The sequence below is a fragment of the Mirounga leonina genome, unplaced genomic scaffold (genome assembly GCF_011800145.1).
Source record: "Mirounga leonina isolate KUSES-001 unplaced genomic scaffold, KU_Mleo_1.0 Mir_150, whole genome shotgun sequence".
NCBI lineage: Eukaryota > Metazoa > Chordata > Mammalia > Carnivora > Phocidae > Mirounga > Mirounga leonina.
In genome coordinates this window covers 25,454,330-25,471,223 of record NW_023270374.1, presented here as the reverse complement: position 1 = coordinate 25,471,223, position 16,894 = coordinate 25,454,330, and the positions used below count along the sequence as shown (strand labels likewise).

At 42.0% G+C, this 16,894-nt stretch overlaps 1 protein-coding gene across 4 annotated transcripts in view; it reads right to left on the bottom strand.

The window, feature by feature from the left end:
• Positions 1-16,894, bottom strand: part of CBFA2T2 (CBFA2/RUNX1 partner transcriptional co-repressor 2) — a 151,416-nt gene that overhangs the window by 132,368 nt on the left and 2,154 nt on the right. Inside the window, exon 1 of one of the 4 annotated variants that reach the window (XM_035006117.1) lies at positions 2,772-2,844. The exons of the other annotated variants lie outside the window; for them this stretch is intronic. The gene's annotated coding sequence lies outside the window, so the exon portion shown is untranslated. Of the gene's footprint in view, positions 1-2,771; positions 2,845-16,894 lie in introns of those variants that run through there. 4 annotated transcript variants of the gene reach the window in all.

Below are 16,894 nucleotides of genomic sequence, written 5' to 3'. Positions count from 1 at the left end.
AGGACTGGGGGACCATGACCTGAGCCGAAGGCAGATGCTTAATGACTGAGCCACCCAGGCGCCCCAGTAATAATTTCTTAATTCACATTCATACTGCCACTCTTGCTCCATTAAGAATGTTTTCCTCCAAGAGGAGAGTGAGCTCTTTAAAAGGTAAAGGAGAGGGCGCCTGGGTGGCTCAGTTGGTTAAGCGACTGCCTTCAGCTCAGGTCATGATCCTGGAGTCCCGGGATCGAGTCCCGCATCGGGCTCCCGCATCGGGCTCCCTGCTCGGCAGGGAGTCTGCTTCGTCCTCTGACCCTCTCCCCCCCTCTCATGTGTTCTCTCTCTCTTTCTCTCTCTCTCAAATAAATAAATAAAATCTTTAAATAAATAAATAAATAAATAAAAGGTAAAGGAGATAATGTCACTCTGCTCAAAACCTTCCAAAGGCTTCCCATCTCATTTAGAAAATCCAAAATCCTTTCAATGACTCTTAAGGTCCTCCATGGTCTGGCCCTGTTTACCTCCCTGAGATCAGCTTCTACCACTGTCGCCCTTACTAAATGTGCTCCACTCTTACTAGCCTTCTTGCTGTTTTGTGAACCTATCAAGCATGCTCCTACCTCAGGGTTATGTCATTTACTATTTACTCCCTTTGCCTGGACTCCTCCTCTCCCAGATATCCATATGGCTAGCTTACCCCCTCCAGATCTTTGCTCAAATGTCACTTCATCAGAAGTCTTTCTCAACCACTCTAATAGCACTATCACCCTCTTCTAACACACCCTTTCTACTTTACTGCTACCTAACTATATTAAACATGAAATATATATATATTTAAAGATTTTATTTATTTGACAGAGCACAAGCAGGGAGAGCAGCAGGGAGAGGGAGAAACAGGACCCCCGCAGAGCAGGGAGCCAGACATGGGGCTCGATCCTAGGACCCTGGGATCATGACCCGAGCCAAAGGCAGACACTTAAATGACTGACCCACCCAGGTACCCCTATAAAATATATTTTTAATGACATTAAATTTTAAGATCTGTGAGAAGGCTTCATTTTGTTTACTACTATATCCCTCAGACCTTGTACAAAATAGAGGCTTAGCAAATGTTAAAAGACTGGTAAGAATGTAGAATAAATGGAATTCTCACAGACTGCTGATGCAAATATAAACTGATACAACACCTGGAAAATTTTTTGGCAGTATCTACTAAAGCTAAACATATACACAATTAATGACCCTCCAATTCCACTCCTAGGTAAGTACCCAAAAGAAAGACACACATACATATACCTAGACATAGAAGAATGTTCCCTGCAGCGTTATTCCTAATAACCCCAAACTGGAAACAATAAAAATATCCATCAGCAAGAGAATGGATAAATTTTGGTCTATTTTTATAGTGGAATTCTATACAGCAATGAGAATGAATTATTGGCACAAGAACACGTGTCATTACTCTTAAGCAAAAGAAGCCAGATACAGAAGAAAACACAATATATGACTATTTATATATACTGTTCATTTTTTTAAAAAGGCAAAACTAACAAATGGTAAAAGAGATCAGGATATTGGCTACCCTGGGGAAGAGGGAGGAACAGTAACTGGAGGGTGAGAGGTGGGCTTCTGAAGTAGTTGTGTTAATGTTCTATTTCTTGATCCGGATAGCAGTTACATTAAGTATGATCACTTTGTGAAAATTCACTGAGCTGTGCATTTAGGGTTTTTTTGTTTAATAAAAAATTTGCATAAAGAGAAAAATTACAGGAAAAGAGAAACACTGTCAAGCTATCTTCCAAACAGCTACTGCAACTAATATTTCATTTATCTTTTTTTTTTTTTTAAGATTTATGCATTTACTTTAGAGAGAGCAGCACAAGGCGGGGGGAGGGGAAGGAGGAGAAAGAAGAGAGAAGCAGACTCCTTGCTGAGGGTCGAGTCCCACTAGGGCCTGAGATTATGACCCACAGAAATCAAGAGTCTGAGGCTCAGGCCACTGAGCCACCCAGAGGCCCCATTTATCTTTTGAACATCCTTCTATTGGAACTCCTGGGTGGCTCAGTTGGTTAAGCAGCTGCATTCGGCTCAGATCATGATCCCAGGGTCCTGAGATCAAGCCCCACAATGGGCTTCCTGCTCCGTGGGGAGTTTGCTTCTCCCTCTAACTCCCTCACCTCTGCTCATGCTCACTCACAGGTTTTCACTCTCTCCCCCAAATAAAATCTTTATAAAAAAATAAACATCCTTCTATTAACAGCTATAGCAAAAAAATTTTTTTTACTAAAAAATTATTTTCAGGGCACCTGGGTGGCTCTCAGTTAAGGAGATGACTCTTGGTTTCAGCTCAGGTCATGATCTCAGGGTCATGGTATCAGGCCTCACAACTGGGCTCCATGCTCAGCAGGAAGTCAGCTCGAGATTCTCTCTCTCCCTCTCCCTATGCCCCTCCCCCCCACTTGCTCACACAAGCACTCACTCTCGCTCTAAAATAAATAATTTTTTTTTAATTACTTTCATTTAAAAATATAATTCACAACTGGGGCACCTGGGTGGCTCAGTCGTTTAGGCCTCTGCCTTCAGCTCAGGTCATGATCCCAGAGTCCTGGTTATCAAGCCCTGCTTTGAGCTCCGTGTTCAGCAGGGTTCCCTCTGCCTCCCTCTCCCTCTGCCACTACTCCCTGCTTGTGCACGCGTGCGCCCTCTCTCTCTGTGTCAAATAAATAAATAAAATCTTTAAAAAAAATAAAATAAAATCCACGATTAAGTGAATTATAAAGCCATACCTTCAGCCACCTATAAACTTGAATCCAAGTGTTGAGAAAACGAATCCAAAGATGCTTTTTCACTATGCCATACTACCTAGATACAAGAACGTAACAGAAAATTTTACTCAACTGTTACTGACAATTCTTTCCACATAAGTTTCTTTTTTAAAATATCATCCAGGGTAAATTTAATAAAACCTGAAGCCTTCTTTTCCTCCTTAATCTCTGGGATCAAAATCAATCTGTCATGTTTTAGTATTTAATTAGCATGGATTGTCTGGCCTGTTTTCCCTGGAATCAAAAAGAGGGTTCACATGTAAACAGGACTGATCTGGCAAATGAATAAATAAATATACAAAGAGATCCTTTTCCTAAAACAAGTTTGTGCTCTACACTGGGCTAAACCCTCACACAATAAATTAACTCTTCAACAGCCTCCAAACTCAAAAACTGAAGTCAACCAATTAAGCCCTAATGGGATACCAATTTCCTTTTTTTTTTTTTTTTTAAGATTTTTATTTATTTGGCAGGGAGAGAGAGAGAGCACAAGCAGGGGGAGCAGCAGGGAGAGGGAGAGGGAGAAGCAGACTCCTGCCAAGCAGAGAGCACAACATGGGAGACATGGGACTAGATCCCAGGATTCTAGGATCATGACCCGAGCCGAAGGCAGACGCTTAACTGACTGAGCCACCCAGGTGCCCCCCAATTTCCTATTTTTGATAGAAGTTTAAATAAACCCCTCTAGATTTATACAAATCCCTATCAAGCATCCAGATAATCCTGTCACACTTAGTTCCAAATTGGCATTTATGAATATGTCATACAATCAAAAAAGCTTTGATTACTGCATTTAGAGCTTTCACTGCCATAACCAACATGTACTTTTAAAAACTGGGAAATTTTGGGGTGCCTGTCTCAGTCGGTAGAGCATGCAACTCCTGATCTCAGGGTTGTGAGTTCAAGCCCCACACTGGGTGTAGAAATTACTTTAAAAAATTAAAATCTCAAAAATAAAACAAATTTGGAGAATTCCAATTGCTTTAAAAATGGAAATGATAGCCTTAATTAGAAAAGATGACTGATACGGGGTCCTACCGGTTAAGCACCTGCCTTTGGCTCAGGTCATGATCCCAGGGTCCTGGGATCGAGTCCCACATCGGGCTCCTTGCTCATTGGGGAAGCCTGCTTCTCCCTCTCCCTGCCGCTCCCCCTGCTTGTGCTCTTTCTCTGTCAAAGAAATAAAATCTTTAAAAGAAAAAGGTGCAGCTCCTGGGTGGCTCAGTCATTAAGCGTGGCTTTGGCTCGGTTCATGGTCCCAGGGTCCTGGGATCAAGCCCTGCGTCAGGTTCCCTGCTCAGTGGGGAGCCTGTTTCTCCCTCTCCCACTCCCTCTGCTTGTGTTCCCTCTCTGGCTGTGTCTCTGTCAAATAAATAAATAAAACCATTAAAAAAAAAAAGGTGACTGATAAACTAAATTTGATCTAACTGCTGTCTCCAAACTTTGCATGTCCTAATAATCTGCAGTTATCCCTTTACCTGCAGCCACCAAAACAAATAAGCAATTGCTAAAGGTTGTTAGATACCATGTACAGTGTTATCTGGTCTGAGGATTTTCTTAGGAGTCCTTCAATTTATTGTCTTTTAATTCATTGAACCAGAGACTGTGGAATGAGAAGGACTTCAAAGACCCTTTATCTTTTGCCTTTCCTGTACTTAGAGCATTCCTTCTCAAAAAATCTGTGTACTACGCAGACGTAATAGGTGTTGAAAATGAGTCGAGGGCGCCTGGGTGGCTCAGTTGGTTAAGCGACTGCCTTCGGCTCAGGTCATGATCCTGGAGTCCCGGGATCGAGTCCCGCATCGGGCTCCCTGCTCAGTGGGGGTCTGCTTCTCCCTCTGACCCTCTTCCCTCTCGTGCTCTCTGTCTCTCATTCTCTCTCTCAAATAAATAAATAAAATCTTTAAAAAAAAAGAAAAAAAAAAAGAAAATGAGTCCAAGGACACAGAGGCAGCTAAAGCAGAGTATCCAATCACTGTCTATGTTTTTATGCTGATAAAAGGCAGTTTCACAAAAATGAGAAGCTGACTTCTATTAATACAGCACAAAGTTTATAATCAACAATAACTGAAAATAACATAAGGCCAGAATTCCTCAGGAAAAGCTGATCAGGGGCTCCTGGGTGGCTCAGTCGTTAAGCGTCTGCCTTCGGCTCAGGTCATGATCCCAGGGTCCTGGGATCGAGCCCCACATCGGGCTCCCTGCTCAGCGGGAAGCCTGCTTCTCCCTCTCCCACTCCCCCTGCTTGTGTTCCCTCTCTGGCTGTGTCTCTCTGTCAAATAAATGAATAAAATAAAGTAATTTCTACCCCCAATGTGGGACTCAAACTCAGGACGCTGAGATCATGCACCACATGCTCTACCAACTGAACAAGTCAGGCGCCCCTCCTTAACTTGATTCTTTGAGTTAAACCACTCACTAAAAACACTTAACATCCTAGTGAGTACTTTAGACCTCAGTATTTCATGCTAATGGTAATCTGTCAGCAGTACGAATGTGCAATACAACCATCTACACAAGGCAATTCTGCCAGCCAGAATTTTTATAGCTGTTAATATATTAAGTTTACAGTACCAGGCAAGATGTCACCACTATCAGCATCAATAGAACAGGTGATTCTTCAATGCCCCTAACCTAGAAACAAATTCTTTAGCCTAACATTCAAAGTTTTCCATAGCTCTGCCTCAACCTGCCTTTACCCCTGTTTTACTAAGTATATCTTGCATCTCCCAGCTTGGATGCCTTTGCTTATTCCAAGAGTTGGCAACTAAAGTCATCTCCCACCCAACCCTCTTCAAGCCCTGCCCACAGCCTGTTTCAGTAAAGGTTGTGGGCTAACAGTTTTTACATTAAAAAAGGGAGGAGGATATATGACAGAGACCATGTGTCCCACAACATATTTATTAGGCCTTTCATAGAAAGTTTGCCTACTCCTGGCTTACTCCATTTCTCAGGACCTGAAATGATTTCCTTATCCCACTTCTCCATATCTACCAATCCAAGATCTACCCATCCATCAAAATGCAGTTGACTATTTAGTGAAGCCTTTCTTACTACCTTCAATGATATATATTCTTCCTCTTTTAAATTATCCCTTTTGGAGTCACAAGGGATAGTTTCCAAACAAAATAAGAGATGCAAGGTTTGACAAGAAGGCTACTGCATTAACCTAATTATTTTACTCTTCCTGTCTTGCCCCTTCAAATCCATCTTCATGAAGACCACCAGAAAACTCAGGGGCACCTGGTTGGCTCAGTCATTAAGAGTCTGCCTTCGGCTCAGGTCATGATCCCAGGGTCCTGGGATTGAGCCCAGTATCGGGCTCCCTGCTCCGCGGGAAGCCTGCTTCTCCCTCTCCCACTCCCCCTGCTTGTATTCCCTCTCTCCCTGTGTCTCTCTCTGTCAAATAAATATTAAAAAAAAAAAAAAAGACCACCAGAAAACTCTAGAACACAATCTTAATACATCATTCTCTCATCCTTTCTATTGTTCTCCATTAGCTATAGAATAAAATCCAAGAATAAAACCCTGACCCCCGGGGCGCTTGGGTGGCTCAGTTGGTTAAGCTTCGGCTCAGGTCATGATCCTGGAGTCCCGGGATCGAGTCCTGAATAGGGCTCCCAGCTCAGCAGGGAGTCTGCTTCTCCCTCTGACCCTCCTCCCTCTCATGCTCTCTGTCTCTCATTCTCTCTCTCTCAAATAAATAAAATCTTTAAAAAAAAAAAAAAAACTCTGACCCCTGCCTGCTTCTCTTATTTCCTGCCATTCCTCCCCTAGTGTGTTATACTTCAGTAACATAACTTTTAGTACCCTCCAAACCCGGTCCAGTCTTTTTTTCTTTTTTAAAGATTTTATTTATTTATTTGACAGAGAGAGACGCAGTGAGAGAGGGAACGCAAGTAGGGGGAGTGGGAGAGGGAGAAGCAGGCCTCTTGCTGAGCAGGGAGCCTGATGCGGGGCTCGATCCCAGGACCCTGGGACCATGACCCGAGCCGAAGGCTGACGCTTAACGACTGAGCCACCCAGGCGCCCCAACCTGGTCCAGTCTTAACTTCCCCCCATCTCCTACCCCTTCTTTACTTGGGTCGCATGTTTTGCTGGTAAGAGTACAAAACTTGATATACCATCTCCAGAGAGTAATTTGGTAACATCTATCAAAATTACACAAAGCGTATTTTCCTTACCCTAGCAATTCTACTTATAGGAATTTATTCCACAAATTTATGAAGTAACTTTTTGTCTTAAGATTTTATTTATTCATTTTGAGAGAGAGACAGAGAGAGCACAAGCAGAGGAAGAGGGAGAAGCAGACTCTCCACCGAGCAGAGAGCCAGACACGGAGCTCGATCCCAGGACCCCGAGATCATGACCCGAGCTGAAGGCAGACACCTAACCATCTGAGCCACCCAGGCACCCCTGAAATAACATTTTTAACAGAATTATGCAGCACTGTTTGTAACACAAAAAGATTGGCATCTAAATGTCCATCCATAGTGGACATAGGAAAAAAAAGTACTGTACACCCATACAACAAAATACAGTGCAAAATGAAGGTCTTTTATACATATTATTATATGGCCTACAGGAATATATCTGAAAGGATACAGGGGCGCCTGGGTGGCTCAGTCATTAAGCGACTGCCTCCGGCTCCGGTCATGATCCCGGGGTCCTGGGGATTGAGCCCCGCATCAGGCTCCCTGCTCCACAGGATGCCTGCTTCTCCCTCTCCCACGCCCCCCACTTGTGTTCCTGCTCTTGCTATCTCTCTCTCTGTCAAATAAATAATACAATCTTTAAAATAAATAAATAAATAAATACAATCTTTAAAAAAAAAGGATAAAGAAGACACTGGTAATTGCCTCCAAGGAACACAAGAGTGGCTAGAGCACAGAGGTGAGGGAAACTTCACTAAACCGTCTTCATAACCTTTTAAATGTTGAATTATGTAAATACACTGCCAGTCCACAGGCACCTGGGTGGCTCAGTTGGTTAAGAGTCTGCCTTCAGCTCAGGTTATGATCCCGGAGTCCTGGGATCAAGCCCCACATGGGGCTCCTTGCTCAGAAGGGAGTCTGCTGCTCCCTCTGTCTGCTGCTCCCCCTGCTTGTGCTCTCTGTTTCTGAAATTTAAATAAATAAAATCTAAAAAAGTATTTAAAAAATAAAGATAAAATAAAATCACCTTTTTGTACATAAATAAATAACAGATTATAACCCACTGACTAAAATAAGAACCTATATTTATATAAAAAGACAAGAAAACTAAATATGATATATATCCTGGACTGGATCCTAGACCAGAAGAAAAAATTTTTTTTCCTATAAAGAACATTATTGGAACAAATGACAAAATTCGAATGAAGTCTGTATATTAAATAATACTATTATATCAAGACTACTTCTAGATTTTGGTAAGTATATTGTGGTTATATAAGAGAATGTCCTAGTTTACAAAAAATATACATTATGCTATTTAGGATAAAGAGGTATCACAGCTGTAACTTACACTAAAAGAGTTCAGAAAAGTAATCTACAATATAAACAGAAACAGAGAAATAGTAAAGCGTTGACATCTGAGGAATCAAGATGAAGAACAAATGGAAATTTGAATACTACTCTTGCAACTTTTTCGTAAGTGTAAAATTATGGCAAAATACAACTTAAAAGTACAAAAAATGTTTTTATAATGCAAATCACCATCCTTGAATATTTTTGTGTTTTTCTAAAGCAACTTATAGTATTATGTAACATATTTAAGTAGAGGTATGAGTATAGTTAAAACGACTTAGCCAAGGGCACCTGGCTGGCTCAGTTGGTAGAGCAAGAGAACTTCCCCCGCAACTTAAGATTTATTTATTTATTTATTTGACAGAGGAGGGTACACAAGCAGGGGGTGCAGCAGGCAGAGGGAAAGGGAGGAGCAGGCTCCCTGATGAGCAGAGAGCAGGAGGACTTGGGGCGTGGTCTCAGGACTCTGGGATCATGATGTGAACCGAAGGCAGATGAACTGACGGAGCCACCCAAACGCCCCCAGCATGAGACTCTTGATCTCAGGGTCGTTGTTCAGTTCAAGCCCTTTTATAGGGCATAGAGTTTACTTAAAATAAATAGGGGCGCCTGGGTGGCTTAGTCGGTTGAGCATCCAAAGTCGGTTGAGCATCCAACTCTTTTTTTTTTTTTTTAAAGATTTTATTTATATATTTGAGACAGAGAGAATGAGACAGAGAGCATGAGAGGGAGGAGGGTCAGAGGGAGAAGCAGACTCCCCGCCGAGCAGGGAGCCCGATGCGGAACTCGATCCTGGGACTCCAAGATCATGACCTGAGCCGAAGGCAGTCGCTTAACCAACTGAGCCACCCAGGCGCCCCAGAGCATCCAACTCTTGATTTCAGCTCAGGTCATGATCTCATGGGTCATGAGATTGAGCCCCACATGGGGCAGGGAGTCTTAAGTTTCTCTCCCTCTGCCACTCCCCACTCCTGCGCACGTGTGCGCTGTCTCTCAAATAAATCAATCTTAAAATAAATTAATTTAATTTAATCAATTAAAAACTAAAACTAAAACACTTAGCCAGGGATGCCTGGCTAGCTCAGTTGTTCAAGCATCTGCCTTTGGCTCAGCTCATGATCTCAGGGTCCTGGGATCGAGTCCCAAATTGGGCTCCCTGCTCAGAGGGAAGTCGGCTTTTCTCCCTCTGCTCCTCCTGCTGCTCATGCTCTCTCTCTTCTCTCTCTCACAAATATACGATAAAATCCTAAAAAAACAAACAAAAAAAACCAAAACAACAACAACAACAAAATAAACACTTAGCCACACCAACCCACCAAGGGAAAATTAGGTGAAGCTTACAAAAACTGGAGCAGCTGACCCTAAGCCGCTCTAGGCAGCTAGAGAATGAATGTTGGAGGAACTAAAACGAACATCACCTCTTCTCCCACCTCTCCCTCACCACTCAGAACTTCCCTCTCCTAAACCATCCCTATCTTTACTCTCAGTCATAAGGAGGACTTGCTTTATGCCTGCCTTTTCTCCCTATAAGTTTGGCTCCACTTCTCTAGAGGGAAACAAAGACATAATCACTTTCTCAATATTAAGGACCAAAAAACCTTGGCACATTTTTGGGGAGAAATGTTACTAATATTTAAGATTTTATAGAGAGGGGAGGTAAAGGGCAGGTAGTGGTAAGGATATAAACTAGCTAAAAAATACATGGGAGGGATGCCTGGGTGGCTCAGTCAGTTAAGCGTCTGCCTTCGGCTCAGGTCATGATGCCAGGATTCTGGGATCGAGTCCGGCACCGGGCTCCTTGCTCAAAAGGGAGCCTGCTTCTCCTTCTCCCTCTGCCTGCCGCTCCCCCTGCTTGTGCTCGCTGGCTCTCTTGCTCGCACTCTATCTCTGGCAAATAAATAAAATCTTAAAAAAAAATAAAACTAGAAAATAAAAAAATACATGGGAATTAGAGATAACTGTATGATTAGTGTAGATCTAGGGATATAAGGTAAAAATGAATAAATCTGTGCTGTTCAATGTCTGTTCTCATGTGGATTCAAAAAATTAAAAGCAGGCATGACCTCTGCATGGAGATGGCTAAGTTAACAAAGGAGTAAGGGAAACATTTGTAAGAGAGGAAAAGGTCAAAGTAGTGTGTCAAGGGAGCTGTGCTATGGCTGGTATTAACATTTCACTTGAGCTGCTGAAGAGGTCAGATTACATATTTGTCGCCATCAGCTAATTTAATTGAAAGGTCTAGCCAACTCCAAAGCTATAAATTCAGACAGAAAGATACCTAGCTCTGGGTTATTCTAAATTTTACTTTGATATCTGCATTTAATTATGGAATACAAAACAGAAAAGTAGAATCAAATCTTCAAGAGCCACATTCCAAACTAAAGGTTCACTTCCTAAGTCCATATACTATATTGGATGGACCATATTTGACAGCTCCTCACAGGGCCATGCAAAATTAATATGGACACTTCCTGGGCTTTTGATGTTCACTACAATCATCTGTTTCACTGCTAAGATCAGGAAACATATGGGATGAATTGGTAAAGGATGCTGAGAGTTTCTGTTGCCTTTTTTTTAAATTCATCTCTAAGGCTAATTCAGGATACCTCTGAACAAGACCAAGATCTAGTACAGTAGTGGTCTCTAAATCATATTCCAATTCCTAGGACTTTTTTTTTTTGTTGAAGGTTTTATTTGACAGAGAGAGAGAGACAGCGAGAGAAGGAACACAAGCAGGGGGAGTGGGAGAGGGAGAAGCAGGCTCCTGGCAGAGCAGGGAACCCGATGTGGGGCTGGATCCCAGGACCCTGAGATCATGACCTGAGCTGAAGGCAGATGCTTAATGACTGAGCCACCCAGGCCCCCCTAGGACATTTTTTTTTTTTTAATAAGAGATGTTAGAGTAATAAAGTTCCTGAAGAAAGATGATGGGAAATCAAGTAACTTCAGGGAACATTGGGGTCCAAGGAACACAGGTCTAAAAACCTTCAGCCTAGTCAGTAAAAAGAAGCCATGTGATAGTAAAAAACAGTGGGTTTTGGACTTAGGTCTCAATGGAAAATGAATGAACTCAACACCAGGACTGAACTAAGTCTGAATAGTGCATCTGCTACTGATTAACTGTGTGACCTTGGGCAATTTAAGTGCTCTGAGCCTTACCTCCTCATCAAACAGAGATACTAACTCCCTCCAAGGTTGTTCCAAGAATTACATGAGATGACATACATGAAAAACGCCCAGCAGAAAACCTAGCGAAGACCCCCTTTTTAAAGAATTCAACTGGACTTAAAATCTGATTCAATTGACACATCTGCAATGGATTCATTTCACAAGTTTAATTTATGGTACCCCAGCCCCTATAATTTCAGATAGCCTCAAGGCCTTCAAGGGGCCAGAGACAGAAACCAGAGACAAGGCAAAAAGCTACTTAACCAGCCATAATACAACCCAGAGACAGGATCTGTCACATGTACATATACTAGCTCATATTGCACATGGGGTCAGTCAGTACAGCAAGAGTGTGGCCCCTCTTCTTGGTAATCTTACCAAAGCAGAAACAATAACCAGGAAGAGACTGTCCCTCATTAAACCTTCAAGCTTTCACAAATTTGAAGTAAATCTTTACAATTCAATGACTGCTTTCTATAATATGAGGTTCAAAACAATACTCTAAAACTAAGGAGTGAGGATAAAACTGACAGGTGAGAAATCTTTTTGCACACCTCTTTCCTCCCAGTTTTTCCTTATCCTAGAAGAGGTATGAACTTAGTGAATTAACTCATCTTGATCCTAGTGCTGTATTCATTTATTGTACACTATCTTTTAAATGATCTTTTCTCCCAAAAAGCATTCACTAAATTCAAATAACTAACCATAAAGTCTAGATCTGCATGTTCCACAACAGGCTTAACACTCAAGAACAAGCTTAAAGTCAATTTATATAGAGGAAAGCCAATGGGTTCCAAACCAGCACAAATGCATTCAACAGTCAAAGATGAAGACAAAAATCATTAGAAGTATCCAAAATGTGATTCAATTTAGTAAGTCCTGAGTCAATAACCCTCAAAACAACTAAAATCAAAGGATAACTTTGTTTTTTAAAGTTTTTACTCATTCATTTGACAGAGAGAGAGAGAGCGAGAGAGGAAACACAAGCAGGGGGAGTGGGAGAGGGAAAAGCAGGCTTCCCGTGGAGCAGGGAGCCTGATGCGGGGCTCAATCCCAGGACCCGGGGATCATGACCCAAGCCGAAAGCAGACGCCTAACCACTGAGCCACCCAGGTGCCCCTGTTTTGTTTTTTTTAAAGTGGGCTCCAGGGCGCCTGGGTGGCTCAGTGGTTAGGCGTCTGCTTTCGGCTCGGGTCATGATCCCGGGGTCCTGGGATCGAGCCCCGCATCGGGCTCACTGCTCGGCGGCGAGTCTGCTTCTCCCTCTCCCACTACCCCCGCTTGTGTTCCCTCTCTCACTGTCTCTCTCTCTCTGTCAAAATAAATAAAAATAAAATCTTAAAAAAAAATAAAATAAAATAAAGTGGGCTCCATGCCCAACGTGGGGCTAGAATTTAGGACCCTGCGATTAAGGGTCACACACTCTAGTGACTAAGCCAGCCAGGTGTCCAGATAACTTTGTTACTAATAGGAAAACTTATACCCAATTCTACACAAGGACTCACTGAAGTATCAACTCTAAATTAACAAGCAGATAGCAAGTGACTGAGTAGTTTTGTAGCAATATTATTACTCTCAAAGCCCTCAGCTCACTTCACACTTCTCTGCCATGGGGTAGAGGTGGGAGATGAGGTGGGGTATATACAACATGAGGCAACAAAGGTTCTGAACATCTCCCTCTAAGAGGGGAGAAACAACCAGAAAAAGTTCTGTAGTGCAGTAATATTTAGATATCTGTAAGAACTGCTTCCCTTCCCTTATAAATGCTATATTCTGAGAACTTAGATGACCTTTCAAATATAGGAACTTCATAGTATCAGAGTATAGAAATGAGGGTTTGATTTTCCCATTCATTGATGGTCAAAGTATTTTTTTTTAAAGATTTTATTTATTTGTCAGAGAGAGCAAGAGAACACAAACAAGCAGGGGGAGCGGCAGGCAGAGGGAGAAGCAGGTTCGCCGCCCAGCAAGGAGCCCGATGCAGGACTCAATCTCAGGACCCTGGGATCATGACCTGAGCCAAAGGCAGCCGCTTAACTGACTGAGCCACCCAGGCATCCCGGTCAACACTTTTTTTTTTGTAAAGGTAATCTCTATGCCCAAAGTGGAGCTCAAACTCAACACCCTGAGATCAAGCCACATGCTCTGCCAACTGAGCCAGCCAGGTGCCCCGAAGGTCAACATTTTTAAGATTTTTTTTTTTTTAAGTAATCTCTATACCCAACATGGGGCTCAAACCTACAACACTGAGATCAAGAGTCACACGCTCCACCAACCAAACCAGCCAGGTGCCCCAGTCAACACATTTTAAATAACAGCTACCTCAATGTTAAAAAGCTCAAGCTCTACTGTCAGAAAGATCTAGATTTTAATCTGGGCTTCGTCATTTATTAGTTTTATAACATCTGAGTCAATTTCATAATTTATAAAATCAGGATATATACCTACCTAAAAGACTGGAGGATTAAAAGGCAAAAGGTAAATACATGATATCTAGCCCAAAATAAACATTCACTATTAGTTATTACTAGGCAGGAATTATCCTCATTTATAGATTAAACAAACTGAGTCTCAGAAGTTGAAAAACTTCCCAGAACTGGGCCTCAAACCCAAAGTCCACCTGCAAATTCTTTTTCCATTGTGATCAACAACCTGCCTCATATGTATCTCTGCTGCCTTTTTAAATAGGCTATTAACTGCAATTTAACTGGTCTTGAATGTGTGGTCACAGATTATGGTGCTTCTTGGGGTTTTTTTTCTTATCCAATAGTTTGGGGGGAAATGACTAAATGCATCAGTATGGCACAGTAAGAAAGGACCAAAGAAAGGATGACACCCTGTCTCTCATTGTCAGTATGCTTACCTAGCTAGGGTAGCCTTCCTCCTCTCCATCTGATTTGCTTTTAAAATCTGCTTATAAGGGAGTGCCCGGCTGCCTCAGTCAGAAGTCATGAGTCTGAGACCCATGATGGATGTAGAGATTAAATAAATAAATAAACTTTAAAATCTGCTTATAAACTGGGCTCAGACATGTATCTTTGAAGGATATACAGAACATGAGTGAGCTTTCAGGGAAAGTTTGAGGTGTTACCCTTAACAGGGTATACAAGCTTCAATCATAGTCATGGTCCTAGCAGGAAAGATAGCATACTCCAGAGTAAGGATAATTCAAGGAGGGTTTAATAATAGGACTATAAAGGTGATCATCACAAGGGAGAGTAGTATCCTGGGATTAGGGAGAACACTTCTAAGCTGGAGGAACAAAGGAAATAAAAACTTTCCAAATCCAGGAGTGACTTGTACAGAGAACCTCCTTTAGAGGAATAGCAATCTTCAATCAAGGGAGACAACCAGCCTGAGGCAATACCCACAGGAAGGGAGCAGGGAAATTAAAATTCCCTAATCTTAGAAGGGAAGGAAGCTCTTGATGTAGTTCATATAGGTAAGTCAGCCTCCCAGGGCAGAGAACAGGCAATAGATGGAGAGTAGACCTAGAGGAGCAAATGGAAGGTACCTAATTCAACCTCCAGGAAGTCTCTCTGGTACACATTCACATCTCTTCTTTCATGCTAATGGACAAATGCCAGATAAGGAAAGAATTCCTGAACATGACAATCCTCACCCCAGATTATATTTATTTGAGAGAGTGAAAAACAGCATGAGAGGGGAGAGGGTCAGAGGGAGAAGCAGACTCCCCGCTGAGCCAGGAGCCCCATGTGGGACTCCATGTGGGACTCGATCCCAGGACTCTGGGATCATGACCCGAGCCAAAGGCAGTCGCTTAACCAACTGAGCCACCCAGGCACCCCAATCCTCACCCATTTTGAATAGTAGTGCACAGGGCCTATCTACCATATCTGTAATCAAGCTATTCACTAGTTAAGTATGGTCATTTACCATTTTACTTGTAACTGTTCAGAATTCTTTGAAGGGCCACTGGCATATACATTTCTCCATGTTTAAAGACTTCTCACTTACCTTGTTAGGCAAAGTAAGATCAAAACATGCAGATACTGTAACTGTTAAGGAGCTTACATTTAGGAGTTTTATATTCCTAGATAACTAAGAAGGCAGAATGAGGTAAGTGTCATCAAAGACAAAAGAGCTGCAGTGCTGTGAAACGTTCTGGAATAGGCTTCCTTGCCATCTGGCCCCTGCCAGGAACAACTCCAGCCAGAACTCACTAACAAGGTATACAAGCTTTAATCAGGTTCCCTGCAGGTCCAGATCTGGAGAACTACACACTAAGCCCTCAAGAGAATCCAAGTATGTATCTGCTCGGTACCTAAAGAGGTCCACCATTCCTCCTCCTGGAAAAAGCCCCTCTCCCTCTTAGGTCTGGTTCAAATGTCACCTCCTTTCCTAAACCTTACTTGGACCTTCAAAGAACAATTAGTTATTCTTACCCTGTATTCCCAAAAGACTTTGCTTCCAGCACTTAAAGCACTTTATTATTATCTATGCAAGGGTGCAGGGCCCCTACTACACTGTGAGATCCTAGTCTTCCTTGTATCCTCTGGCACAAAATAGGGGGTCAAGCACAGTATAAGTACTCTACATATATTATCATATACATTACCATATACATATTATCAATCATCACAAAACTGTAAATGGGGCAGGAACTCTCATCAACTCAATTTTAACAGATGAGGAAAATAAAGTGCACAGAAAGGTTAAATAATGTGCCCAAAGTCTCAAAGTTAATAGGACTGGACCCCAAGATTTCAACCCAGGCACAACTCCAGAAGTGAATCTCAATAGACCTCGTGAGTTGAAAAGGTCCCACTAAAAGTAAATGGTCCTCACCCCCACGATGCAGTTATTATTCACACCAGGGTATGAAAAGACAATATTGGAACTTCTACTTATATTTGTTTTAGTTCATCCTTTGCAAAATGTCCATTTTTGCATGTGTTATAAAATGTACATAACATACTACAGTTACCATTGTAATGGTAACTTAAAACATTCACATGTGTGCACACTCAACCCTATCTACTGTTCTTTCTAAAACACTAAAAACATTTGAAGCCAATGCTCTAGATGACTTCCCCCAAGGACTCTGAGCTCCTCCATTCTCTGCCCAGCACTTCAGTTAAACACATTAACCAATCAAGACTATAGGTAAGCTCCAAGAGGCAAGAATCTGCTTTATTCATCATTGTAAGCCCTACAAAAGCACAGGGCCTGGTGCTTAGCAGATGGTCAATGCTGAATCTAACTGTATCGTGGAAACGTCACTGAAAAAATCCTCTCAATATTTTAATGCAACTTACTACATATGCCTCCAGATTAAAAGAAAAAGTGTACTGAGCATGCTAAAAATGTAATATAGAATTCTATTAGGAACACTAAAATAAATAAATAAATAAATAAATAAATAAATAAATAAATAAATAAATAAAT